Consider the following 14457-nt stretch of genomic DNA (forward strand, 5'->3'; position numbering starts at 1 on the left):
AACGTAGAGCTAGTTAAGATCATGAATGAATTCAGAGATGATAGAAAATGTAAAGCCAAGAGTAATGTGGATGAATAGTGGGATGAGAGGGAAGATAGAGTCTGGAAGACCAGTAAAAAAAACTGTAAAAAAGGATATGGAGCCTCTTAAGTTTATCACCCTTTTCCTCTGCTCACAATGCCCCCGATTGCGCTACTTTAAGGAACATGGAATTTACTCCGCCTGGCTATGGCACTAGTAGCGCCCAGTGCAACAATGTTTTTTGCCCCTCCTCATGACCTCCTTCTCTATGGAGACGCTAGTCTACTACCCTCGACCAGTCCCCCTCATTTCTCCATAGCCTCGGTCTCTCAAAGAGCTGATTGGGGTTGGCTTTACCAATAAGAATGCATTGCTACCCAAACTAACTCTTTTCAGCAACATTTCGGGAGGATCAGTGAATGAGAGATGTTAAGAACGAGAGCCTGGGGCAACATTGAATAAACAAAGAGATATAGGATGAGATTAGAACCTGATCCCACACAGGGTAAACATACAGTTGAGAAGAAAGACAAACCAGTGAATGGAAATAGATTTTGCAAGCTACAGCCCGAGCAAAACATTGAGTGAACAGAGATGTGAAGAGTGAGAGCTCGAACTAGCCATATATGAATGAATAGACATGCGAAGAGGGATAGCCGGGCTCGGCAGCGGCTGAAGAGGGATACAAGCAGAGATAGACTGAGTAGACCAGTCAATGAAAGCAGCGAAAGTACGAGGAACTATATTCTGAGCAGACCAGCGAATAAATATAAATATGAGGAGCGGCGATCTGGACCGATGAGAAACTGGTGGAATGCATGCATTAATGCGAGGAAAGAGCGTCGAACAGACCAGAGACTGAACAGAAGGGAGGTCGTTTTAGTAGAGCAGAAAATAGGAAAAGGCGAAAGTTGATTTGAGGACAGATCTTTTGAGCAGACCAATCAATGAGTAAAGAGATGCGGAGAGATATTCGGAGCATACTGGCGATTGACTAGAGATGCGAGAAGCGATAGCCTGGGTTGCTAATGAATGAAATAAATGTGTAGGGAGAGATATTCGGAACACAACAGTCAATGAATACAAAAAAGGAGGAACTGTTCCGAGGAGACCCGAGGATAGAGAGAGACGTGGCGAGCTTTGGTCTGAGCAGTGACTGAACTAAGACTGAGGGGTGCGGGTCTCAGCAGCCCCCAGCTCCGGGAGAGATTGCAGAGGAGCACAGCGCGCTCGTCTCAGCCCTGGAAGCTCCGCGGTGACATCACGGTCGGTGTCTTTATAATGACAGACACTGGATGCTCCTGCAGCCAGATGCGCAGGGGCTCGGCGAAGACCGCGCCTCGGACTCTCAGCAGTGCACTCCAGTGATACGCTAGGACCGGGACTTTCAGTACCCGCTGCTATTCACAGCCGATGCTGCTGGCACCGTTCCCTGGACTACCGAGCACTCATATTTGTGACTAAAGTTTCTTTCAGACCTGTGGATCTGAGAGAGGGAACGAAGGCAGGTAAGACTGCAGTTTCATACTGGATGGAAGCAGAGTGCTGCACATGTTTATTTTAAATAGCGTTGATACCACTCACTGGCGTCAGGGCGCTGTAGAGCAAAAAGAGACACGGGAATAACAGCTGGCAGAATGTACTGTTTACAGACTTTCACCCCCTTATCAGTTGAAAGCGTAGCTCAATGGGTTGGACACCCGCTAGCACTAAAATGCCCCCCCCCCCCCCCCCCCACCACCACTCCTGCGTTTGAACTTTAGTAGATAGCTCAGTGACGTCTTAGCAGACCTTTGAAAATAACCAGTGAGTCACAGGTTCCAGTGGAGGTGGGTGAGCCAAAAAATTAACAGGAAGCGCTGAGCCAAGGGTCTGGCTTGGGAATAATAGCCCCCAAACCAGAACCCTGCCATGAAAATGTTTGGCATGTATATTGTGCAACAAACATCATGTAAGAACATGTTATAGTCTCATATAAAAAGTGTATAACTTTAACACACGTAAGCGTTTCACCTTAATAGTCAATATTGTATCACTGCATTGAAAGGCATTTCTTAAAAGTGATGGTATTTAAACATGAACTTGTAAGCCTTTGTCATTAGTACACTTAGAATCAAGTCAGTTGTCAATTGCCCCCTACATATAGCCCAGATTATAGATAGAGCAACAGTATGGTATACAAAATTATAAACGAGAGGTTGTTGTACAGCGCACACCCTGAGCGCATGCCACTATGCCAAAGTTTGCTGTGGTGTGCGATAAGGAAGAAAAAGAAGACATGGTGAAATTAAATATTTGCCTAGGATCACACATTTCGGTCAAGCGGGGAAGCCGGGATTGTTCAGACTTTTTTTCTCTCATTCAGCCTCGATTTTTTTAATCCCTTTTTCACCACTGTGTAACATCAAAGCTTCACGGTTTGTGAATGGTGGGGGAAGGTGGAGTTAGGAAGGAGCCACATTGCAATTCAGTTTGTTTTGGCTCAATGATCCAAGACCACCTTAAACTGTACCAGTGGCAGGCGTCTGTTCGATCCTTCAGTAGCTCTTCCACTTCAAGGTTTGAGTCTTGCTTGAGTCGACTCAGCCTTTCATCATTTCAACGTCAATACGTCGACACACCACAACATAACTTGCCACTAAAATACCTTCATACAAGTCAATGTGTTTACTGCCAAGTATGGTCTAAATAACCGATAATATAGACAAGCTTTGCCCTTCTAGCACGCTTTTTAATGTGATATTACCTATAGTTACAAGCGATTCCTTATCACCAAGGCCACAGCTCGGGGCCAATAGAATTACGAAATTCTGCAGCCGCTGAGTTTTCTGCATAATTATAGATTCGCTGCATTTGTCACATAATCATCGCCTGCTTCATAAATTGCAGATTTTAACAACACAAGTTGTCTCTATTTCAAATGATCGAAAGTTACTAAAAAAAAGCAGCCATGCGTGTTGGTGTGCAGTGGTCCCCTTTTAGTAGGGTATTGCTGTATTTGGGTGTTAAAGTGGTACGAATTAGGCGAAACTTCAGCTAAGGATTGGTAACATGGGTAAAAATTACAAAGTAATTAAGAAATGCTATCTCAAAATGTGCTGCATTTTGCTGCATAATTTGCCTTTTTTGCTGCATTATTTAGCCAAACCTGCCACGTAATTTCGTCCTCCCCTGCTTCATCATTCTAGTGGCCCTGACTATACTCTGCTAACAAACTTCTCTATAACACGTTATGATTTTCGGGTCTGTTAGTCCAATTCAATCAGTCGAAGTAGCCAATATGCTGCTTACCAGAAGTCAGAGTTGAAAAAAATTGGTGACAAAGTGTGACTGCGTGTTAGCGCTTTATTTATTTTCTAATAGTCTGTTCTTGCAAGTGGTTGGAGAGCCAATATTGTGAGACAGGGCCATCATTAGGGCAGAGCAACTGTTGCAGACACACTTCCAACTGACCTTGGGGTGGATGTGTTTAGAAATAACTTATGGGTTTACAAGTACCTGTTGCAGTTTTATCTGTGTGTCTGGCAGATTTCAGGCAACAATAAAAATGTCAGGATAACTAGCAATTAAAGTTCCTGCTGAAGAGAGATGGAGTTTTATCTAGTGGCAGCGTACTCATCATAAAGTAGTAGAGAAGGTGATGCAGATCACAGAACTTTATTTTATGTGGTTAGCTCAGTGGGTTACTGCTTGTGCCGCAGAGATCATTTTGCTACGGGCAGTTTATAAATTAATACAGCACCGTAACTTATGAACTGTGATTAAAGAGCTGCAAGCAAACTGCATAGTATAATTTAGGACTTTAAGGGGTATATATATAGAAAAATGGTGCATCATGATTCTAGCACCTCATTCCATGCCCCTAGCAACACTATTGGCCATATTTATACTCCGTTTGCGCCGAAATTGCGTCGTTTTTTTTGACGCAATTTCGACGCAAAACTAACGCCAACTAACGCCATATTTATACTATGGCGTTAGAGGCGAATAGCGCCAAAGTTCCCGGAATGTGCGTCATTTTTTTGCGTGAACCCCTTCCTTGCGTTAATGATATGCAAGGGAGGCGTTCCCGTCTAAAAAATGACTCCCAGGCCTTTACGTGGTATTTATACTCCCGGGCAAAAGAGACGCCCGGGAGTTGGCGTGGCTAAAAGCGGCGCATTTGCGCCGCTTTTTAACGCCTGGGTCAGGCATGGCGTTAAGGGACAAGTGGGCTCAAAATGAGCCCAGAGTGCCCTCCCCTGCCCCCAGGGACCCCCCCTGCCACCCTTGCCCACCCCAGGAGGACACCCAAGGCTGGAGGGACCCACCCCAGGGACATTCAGGTAAGTTCAGGTAAGTATTTTTTTATTTTTTTTAAATAATATTTTGTGGCATAGGGGGGCCTGATTTGTGCCCCCCTACATGCCACTATGCCCAATGACCATGCCCAGGGGACAGAAGTCCCCTGGGCATGGCCATTGGGCAAGGGGGCATGACTCCTATCTTTACAATGATAGGAGTCATGTTGATGGGGGATGGGCGTCGTTAAAAAATGGCGCAAGTCGGGTTAAGACGATTTTTTCGACGTAACCTGACTTGCCCCATTTTAAGACGCCCATGCGCCATTTTCCCCCTACGCCGGCGCTGTCTGGTCTACGTGGTTTTTTCCCACGCAAACCAGGCAGCGCCGGTCTGATTGCGCCGTCTAACGCCATTCCATAAATACGGCGCCCGCATGGCGCTTCAGAATGGCGTTAGACGGCGCAAAACTTTTTGACGCTAAACTGCGTTAGCGCAGTTTAGCGTCAAAAAGTATAAATATGGGCCTATGTGTGCACCATATTTACAATACTGCACATCATGGCGGTCGTGTCCACGTTAGCATCATTATTTATGGCACTAATGTGGCACTTGTCTGGATTAGCGCCACAAATTATGGCGCTAATGCAGCACTGGGCGGTCCATTTTTTCAATGGGAGAGTCATCTTATTGCTTGCAGTAGCTAATAATGATGCAAAAAGTGGCGCCACAAAATCTAGTAAATTTTGCTGTGGCATTTTTCGAGGCCTCCCTACTGGGAATCCCCCACTTGCATACATTATACCTGGTGTAGGCATAATTTGGAGCAAGGGTTTACAAAGCAGCACAATGCTTGCATTTCACCACTTTGTAAATATGGTGCATGGGAAATGCCGTCTTAACTCCACATTTGTGTAAAAAGAAATTACACAAATGTTGCGCAAGATGGAGCTAGGGGCATCATAAATATGCACCTATGCTTTTTACCCTAGTCTTTCATTATCTTTTCAGAATGTTGCTGAAAAGGGTTACTTTGGGTAAAAATGCATTCCTATTAGTAAAGCCAATCCCAATCAGCTCTTCAAAACAAATGAAAAGAAAGATAAAGAGGAGCTATGTAGAGATGAGGGGCACCGGTCGAGGGTGGTAGGGTTGGGTCTCCATAAAGAAGGTCATTTGAGGGGGGGACAAAAACACTGTTGCACTGGGTGCTACTAATGCCATAGCTGGCCATAATTTTACTCCTTCCAGGTGGAGTAAAGGGCATATTTGAGAAAAATGGTGCTGTACACAGTGCAGCGCCACTTTTCTTGTGCCCCTTAGCACCCCCTAACACCACTATGTGTGCGCCGTACATTTAAAATCTGGCGCCAGGGCTTGACAGGATTAGTGTGAAAATATTTTATGCCAATCCTGCAAAGCACCCAGGGGCCCATTGTAAACAATGGAAACCTACTTTTAACGCCTGCTCTGAGCAGGCGTTAAAAGTACTGAACAAAATGATGCAAGGAAATCGTTTAGATTTCCTTGCGCCATTTTTTTAGCCTCCCTAAGGAAGAGCGCACGCTTTGCATACATTATGCCTGGCGCAGGCATAATGTAGCGCAAAGGGTTATAAAATGCGCGGTGCATGCATTGCACCACTGTATAAATATGGCTCAGCATTTTTGGCCTTTTAATGCCACATTAGCGTGAAAATAATGACGCTAATGTGGTGTTGAAATGGTGCTAAGGACTCTTAAATATGTCCCTGAATTCCCTTGTCAATAATGTATAGTAAACAAGACAGGACATTATGAGCAAGTGGGAAGGATGATCCACTAAAGAGGCTCCTGCCAGTTATGTCTTGCTACTTGGGTTACAGAACCAGGCGGGGCTTTGATATTTACACCTCATATAATTTACGCGCGCCATATTAAGGAATTGAAATGTCAGATGCAGCCAGGGTTGCTGGAGCGCTGTGTGATGTCTAGACAATCCTGAATTCATTTTACTACTCCGCATTGCAGTGAATGTTTTTTTATCCCCAGTGATGTTTTTTTTTTACTCGCGCACCATATGTTCAGTGATGTTAGGGTGCAGGAACGTGCGTAGCGATCCTATTTTTGTTGGTATGGCCTCGCAGCGCCATCTCAAGTTCAGGTGCCTTCTTTAATTGTTTTGGGGCAAGTCATGGCAGACGCTGTCAGATTCAGTTTTGAAACATTATTGTGCATATGAGACTTGTTCAGTAAGGTAAAAGTGTTTTATATCTGTGCCCAGAGAGATTTAAGATGTTTATAGCATCTTCAGGTGGATAGGCTTGCCCATTGCTTGGCAAGCTGGTAAGTGTAAATTTAAAATATTTCTTATGAGTCTCCACTTGCACAAATACCTTACTGGCGGTGACTGGCTTTTCCCCGGCCACTCCAGCCTTTTATATAAACCCGACTAACTCGGACGTCTTCCTCTGTCACTGGGGGCCAGCCAGCCTCTGACTTTCCATCATCAAACTCTGCGCCTGGCATGTCCCTGTCGAGAACTCCATCACCTGCTCTATGTGTGTAAGGACTAGAGCACGTTCTAAATGTTTTCCCACCTAGAGATTCTGGAGAGTTGCTGTTTTTATACTTTCCTTAGTTCTCCTTTTAAACTGTGTGTGAGGAAACAGTCCGAAAAAGCCAATTTTAAGATCTAAACAGTGCAGCAGCGCCGACTCAAGGGTCCTGTCCCTGCTGGAGAGAAATATGAGTTTTGTATAAAGTAGCGCAAAGGGTTAATATGCCTGCTTTAAAGAACGTGTAGCGTCCAAATCAAGAACTGTAAGTGGATAGCTCAGTGGGTAACTGATGTTGTCGCAGAGATCCTTTTGATACTTGCGGTTCATATATTACAAACCTAATATAATTCAGTGGGCTTGGACCGTTATCAAAGAGATGCATACAAACCACATGATGTAGGAGAGAGCGTCATGTTTTCCCCAGTCTTTCATTATCTTAATATTGCCAGAAAGGGTTCGTTTGCGTATATATGCATTATTGATAGTAAAGCCAACCCCAACCCCAACCATTGCAATAGTTCTAAATTCTGGGTTTGTGTTTCTCCAGGCAAAAACATACTGCCTAGTAGCATGGGTGGTATGTATTCCTTCCTCTACCTTCTAATCCTCATTGTTTGGTGTAAAATTTTCTATAGATTGATTTACACACATATGATTCTTTGTCTCTGTATAATGTGTGTGTGATGTAAAATGCTCTGACACCCTACACTGATATAAGTAGCACTATACAACAAATGAAGTAAATGTGAGGGTGGGTCTATGGAAAGATGAAGGGCACTGGGGGTGGTAGTAAGGGAATTCGTGGAGGAGAAGGTTAATGGGGGGGTGTGGGGGTCAAAAAAGATGTGGCGCCCTGCTTGGCCATCAAACTACCTGAACCTCTGCAACACGAGATTCGGCTGCTCTTGAGAGCAGGGGGGCTTTTCGGCAGTATCCTGCAGGGAGCGTGGGCATGGGCATATCTTGGTCAGTAAGACTGGGGCTGGGTGTGAGCTTCAGATTTCTCAACAATCAGCTGGGACATTGTGCTAAAACACATATATGTGAAACAAAGAGGAATTAATGGGCAGTGAAAAGATGGGGATACACTCGTTAATGGTACTTACAAAAGCAATATTTTTTCGACTAATCAACATTTGTTAAGGCTTTCAATACATGGATGAAAAAGAGTGTGTGTGTTTGTCGATGGGGGTATGTAAAAATCCCAGGTGAAATCCGCAGACACTTCACATTATCCGACTGGAAACACTTGTACTCAACTATTTACTGCCGAGTACATTTTTAAGGGAAGTGTGAGACTCCACGAACTCCTCCTGGACCTACTCCCCTCGCAGTGGGCGACATCATAGTTTGCTGACTCGTCGTTAACGACAGGTTCAATGTTTGTTCAGGTATTTTATATGGCGCTGGTAGTCACTTTATGGATGTCCGCTTCAGAGCGTAACAGCACGTGTAAGCGCACAGAAGTGTTCAAGCAAAGCGATGTGCCGCCACTATTTTAAGCATGAGCTGGGACACAAACGATAGCCTCCGACTAACTCGAGATGAACCCCGAACGGCCACTAGAGGGCACCTTATCGCCGTAAATCACTTTCATGAGCCAAGGGACATATTCAGATTATTGTGAGCTGCGGCTTGAGGGTCCGAGTGCAAATGTCATGACGCGATGTTGATCAGTAGACTAAGTGCTGTAAAGGGGGTGGCCGTTCGAGCACTAGCAGAAAACATGCCATGTTTACAAGCTGCCTAGTCATTTAAAGTGGTTTAAACTCATTGAAATATGTGAAAAGTCTTTGCATTACTGACCCTCATTAAGGGCCATATGTACGAACACATTTTCCCATTGACAGAGAATGGGAAAAACCCTTTGATACATCTGGCCCTAAATCTGTTAAACGTTCCTAGTCTGAGGACCGCCTGTTGTTGGCTGAACAAACACTCGAATTAGAGGCGACAACCTGGTCATACAGAAAGATCAACCAGACTCGCGACGCTCCCCATCAACCACTTGTAATTTCCTTGCTCATTTTTGCTGAGGTGCTTTAACATGCATCAAGAGAAACCTATTTTATATGCCTTCCTTATTTGAACACTCTATTGTGACGAGATATTTGTTTTGCGCAGGTGTTCTATGTAGCGCCAACATGCCATATTACAGCTGCCTCGTGGCACTCTGAAGAAGTATGAGCATACATAAATACCAAAATGAGACTGAAGCCTTACAGTCACAGTGGGAAGTTTCAGCCTCTTGCATCAAGGCGTGTCGTACTGGGAGGCGTTGCTCTCTCGCTGCTGACCTCTGACTCTCTGAGGCTGACCCCTAATTTGATAGGTTCAGTATGTAGGCTATCTGCATTTTACTAGGCAACCATTCAGTATTTGTAATGGCAGTTTGGCATCCATTTTGGAAGCGGTGTGGTTGGCCTCTGCCTAGAAGTGCCTCGTTTCTACATTTTTGGCCCTTCGCTGGTATGACAGCAGGGTAACTGAGAGATCACACGAAGGGCAGGTGTGCTATTCTGATACCCCTGTGGGTTTGACTGCAGTGGTCCTGTGGGTCTCTCACACGTGTTGTGCTATGACAACTGCTTGGCTCGGACTATTGTGTTGCTCTGACAGATATTTGGCTATGACTGGAGTGTGGCTGAGGCTCGGGAGGTTCGGGAAGCTCTGTCTCCCATGCCAGTGTGGCTAAGATTGATGTGGCATTTGCAACAGTTGGCCCTAACAAGTGTAGCTGGCATGACTGCGCAGTGTCGGCCCTCAGCATGTTGAGCAGGTGCAGAACCGAGGCAGGGATAGAACAGGGCCTGCAGCGCTCGGATAGAAAAGCTTTTCGAAGAGGTTGGCAGCCGCGCACCTGTCTAGAACGTAGGTACTTAAGCTGGGGTTTGGCTGCTCCAAAAACAGTGACCTACTAGGTTATGAAGACTTCTCAATATGTGGAAAACCAAAGAATAAACACTAACCCAAGGTCTGTGGGTGCCTGCAGAAGGACTTTGAGGATGCGCATGTGGAACATATCACCTATGAAAGAATGGTGTCTGACCTACATAAGGACTCACTCATCCCCCTCTACATTCCTCAGCCCCAGAGATATCTCTATAACCTACATGCCACTCACGCCTTAACCGTACATGTTCTAAGGGCGATGATAATCTGTTCTGCAGGGAGTGGAAGCTTGCACTTGCTGCCTTGTGTGAGAAGGGGAAGCTTGCTTTGCTACTGCGATGTTGTACATTTTCTGTGAGAAGGCAAAGCTTGCGGCAGACCAGTATGTCTGTGGCATGTGAAGGAGGGAAGTTTGCACTGTTTTTGCTTTATGAAGATGCGATGTTTCCTCTGTTGCTGCCCGGTTTGTACATGGGGTAAGAAGGGGGGAAGGTTGCACTGTTTCTGGTCAAGTTGTACTTGTTCTATGAAGATGGGGTGTTTCCATTTCTGTTGCCCCCTCACCTTAAGAAAAACCAAAGGACATACTAAATGCACTTATACCTACAATGTAATTGGTACATTATAGCTTAAGAACCAGGGGCTGTTTAACAATTTTTGATGTAATATACAAAGATATATAATTCTGAGGAATGTGCTTGACTGTGTAGAAGTAATATTTGAGCTCTGAAACATGAAACGGAAAGGGTAAGCATATGAATGTATGGACATTTCATACTTCTATGCTTCATCTATGCTTACTTCTGTTTACAGAGAACATACAACAGACTTTAAATTCCTCTCACTACCTTTTTAGTGTGCTAGTTACCTGTATTTTTTCTGTCCTGTATGTGTGAATGAATTTGATGATGCTCCACCTGCTACTGCCACCATGTATTTACTTATTCGTTCTGTCAGGGAATATCACACTGTTGCTAAAGTGTTGTACTTTTGTTTGTTTGTGACTTTTGGACTTAAGCTTTCCAGGACACAAAATATTTTGCATTGTCAATGCTTGTTTTAATGCATAACGGGACTGAAAGAGCGAACCCTTCCATTAAACGTGAGTAGAGTTTACTTTGGTTTTATATGTGAAGGATGCAAGTTTTGAAATGTGCAGGGCGATTTTCCAAAAACGCAAAACATAGCTGGCAAGTGGCTTCATGTCATGTAAAATACCTTTGGCCAATTCCTGCATTTTAGCCAACAGCACTTTGTATGCTGGGAATTTGAGTCCATAATGACAGTGTTAAAAGCTGTGTTTAATTTGAGCCAGTGTTTGCAGACGGCACCTACCTGCATTTATTTTTTAGTACTGTAACTTATTATATTTCTACATATTAAGCACTGATTAAACACAACACTGCAAGCCCCACAATGCAAAATGCTGTTGCCTGAAAGGTCAGGAATGGTTGATGGTATCACATGACAGAGTGATACTTAGCAGACTTGTGAAATGCAAAAACAAAATGAAGGGCATATTTAAAAGCCCCTAGCACCATTCTAACACCGCATTAGCGTCATTTTTTGACGCTAATGCAGTGTTAGAGGGCCAAAAACGCTGCACCTTATTTACGAAGTGGCGCAATCCATGCATTGCACATCTTTGTAACCCTTTGTGCTACATTATGCCTACGCCAGGCATAATATATGCATAAGGGGTGGTTCCCCTGTTAGGGGGCCCAAAAAATGGCGCAAGGAAATCAAACAGATTTCCTTGTGTCATTTTTTTCGGCACTTTTAACGCCTGCTACCCCTGCCAGCTCGGTCAGTGATTCCGCAGCAGCTGTGTGGCTCTGGTAACAGTGGTGCCCTCACTGCAGTGCTTCTATGGCAGAAAAGGGGCTGTGAGAACGCCGTTCAGAGGGCTGCGGGGCAAGCAGGAGTTACAGGGCCCAACTATGGAAGCGGATGCATTTTAATCCTGATGACCTGAGACCCTCCCTACTATAGATTCTGAGCAACTGAGCCACATACCCCTTCGGCACTTGATTCTCAGGTGTAGTGTAGTCTGAGCAGTCCAAGGCTCCCTTGAGATAGACGTGGATGTAGGGGGGTGGACACAGGCTCACAACACAAGATACATGTAGCAGCAGCAATAGATTATTGTCCAAATAAATACTCCCATTTAGGATAAGAGAAATACTTTATTTTACTGCTAACAACACAAGGGAAATAGGACATTCATGATCAACTAGATAGTCTCCTTGAGATTGGGGCTCTAGTGTTTTTGTAGGCAGTTTGCTGTGCACCACCTCCTCCTTGCTCTAGTGATAGTAGTCATTCCACATTCATTATAGGCAGCATCTAGGGCAATCCTCACTGGAAGTCTGAGGTTCAAGAGTTCACTCTGGCTCTAATTTAAAGTCAAAAGTGTTCCAGCACTGATGTGCTATTAAGCAGCAAGTTACCGCAGAGCTGGTTTGGCCCAAATTTATTCATACCCACACCTGCAGTCTCGGAGCGTTCAGAGTTCCTGAGCATGTCCACACTGTAGGCACTGGAGTGGCAGTGGCTGGTGCAGGTGAGTTCACTGCACACAGCCCTGCACTTGACAATCCTTGAGGTCAAACTGGTTAGTGATATAAATATATTGGTGCTAGAATTTGCTAAATCGGTGATTCACAAAGCAGAAATTGGAAGATCAATCCCTATGACATGATTTAAAATGGTATAAAATGCCTAAAAGTATGAAGATTCCCATAAAAAAACTATAATATTGGCTTATTGAAGCCGTAAAAGGGCATAACTTTGACTCAATGTGTTCCATTTCGCGTGAACATTTTTTTTTAAACAAAAAATTCTGAAATATTTATGAATTTGTTTTGTTAATTGCTGCTTGTGACCGAGTCCACTTTGAACTGCTAGGTCTATAATAACATGATCTTCTTCCTTCCAGGATGATCTGTTAATATGAAGATGCTGTAGCATTTATAAACAAGGTGCTGTCACGGCGCTTATGAGATAACAAGGAGTGCTCCTCAGGTACTCAGCACCCCAGGCAAAGCTTTCCTTTGCACTGAGAATCAAGCAGATGCAGGGGCCACAGCACCCAGCTCCTGGAGGACACAAACGGAGCACAAGGCCAGCACAAAGGGGATGCAGTCAGTGGCAGTTTCTCCTAGTGACCCAGCAGGTCACAGGTCAGCACAGCAGCAGCAGTCCAAGGCGGTTCCTGGTGAGCCTCTCCAGCAGCATTCTGTGTCCATTTCTTCAACAATGTTTCTTGTGTAGGAAAGTGTCTCTAAACATGGGGAAAATCCCCTGTACTTTTCAGTTTTGCAAAGCATTTTCAAAGAGAGGGAGAAAAGGTTCCAACCAGTTACAACTGGTTGAAGGAGTATCCCCTCTCTCCTCCAGCACAGGCTCCAGGTATCAGTTGGGGGAAAACAAACCCTTTGTGTGAGGGCAATGCACAGCCTTTACAAATGCAGGTGCACCCCACCACCCCTTCACTCAGCCCCGGAAAACCATTGAGAATGCAGATGCACCTCTGTGACACCTGCACCTCCCTTTGTAAAGGCTGTCTGAAAAGTATGCACAAAGCCCAGCTGTCACTCTGCCCAGATTTGGATTGGAGTCCACCTACACCAGTAAGCAGCATTTCTCACTACAATTACAACCATGTCAAACATGCCTACGCTACCCCTCATAAATCAGACAATACCCCCTAGTCATAAGGCAGGGCATTTGCAATGTAATCCTATGAGCAAGGCAGCCCCCAAGGCAGTGAGAAACCAAATAGGCTGTGTTGGACCTGGCTTTTTGACAGGGACATCCCCAAACTTTTTGCCTCCTTCCTCCTATTTTTTCTGACCTGTTGTTGTTGGCTTTTGACCTCTGAGCACTTTACCACTGCTAACCAGTGCTAAAGTGCATATGCTCTCTGTGTAAATTGTACTATTGATTGGTTTATCCATGATTGACTATTTAATTTACCTGTAAGTCCCTAGTAGAGTGCACTACATGTGCCTAGGGCATGTAGATTAAATGCTACTAGTGGGCCTGCAGCACTGGTTGTGCCACCCACCTCAGTAGCCCCTTAACCTTGTCTCAGGCCTGCCATTGCAAGGCCTGTGTGTGCAGTTTCACTGCCACTTCGACTTGGCATTTAAAAGTACTTGCCAAGCCTAGAACTCCCCTTTTTCTACATATAAGTCATCCCTAATGTGTGCCCTAGGTAACCCCTAGAGCAGGGTGCTGTGTAGGTAAAAGGCAGGACATGTACCTGTGTAGTTATATGTCCTGGTAGTGTAAAACTCCTAAATTCGTTTTTACACTACTGTGAGGCCTGCTCCCTTCATAGGCTAACATTGGGGCTGCCCTCATACACTGTTGAAGTGGCAGCTGCTGATCTGAAAGGAGCAGGAATGTCATATTTAGTATGGCCAGAATGGTAATATAAAATCCTGCTGACTGGTGAAGTCGGATTTAATATTACTATTCTAGAAATGCCACTTTTAGAAAGTGAGCATTTCTTTGCACTAAAAACTTGTTGTGCCCTTCAATCCAGGTCTGGCTAGGTTTAGTTGACAGCTCCTTGTGCATTCACTCAGACACACCCCAAACACAGGGTACTCAGCCTCACTTGCATACATCTGCATTTTGAAGGGGTCTTCCTGGGCTGGGAGGGTGGAGGGCCTGCCCTCACACAAAGGACTGCCACACCCCCTACTGGGACTCTG

At 44.8% G+C, this 14457-nt stretch overlaps 1 protein-coding gene across 1 annotated transcript in view; it reads left to right on the plus strand.

The window, feature by feature from the left end:
* The first annotated feature begins 999 nt into the window (after positions 1-999).
* The window catches only part of LOC138266596 (neuropeptide FF receptor 1-like), a 590764-nt gene continuing 577306 nt past the window's right edge, over positions 1000-14457 (plus strand). The window contains exon 1 of the mRNA XM_069215432.1: positions 1000-1529. The gene's annotated coding sequence lies outside the window, so the exon portion shown is untranslated. The remainder of the gene's footprint in view (positions 1530-14457) is intronic.

Source organism: Pleurodeles waltl, chromosome 11 (genome assembly GCF_031143425.1).
Source record: "Pleurodeles waltl isolate 20211129_DDA chromosome 11, aPleWal1.hap1.20221129, whole genome shotgun sequence".
NCBI lineage: Eukaryota > Metazoa > Chordata > Amphibia > Caudata > Salamandridae > Pleurodeles > Pleurodeles waltl.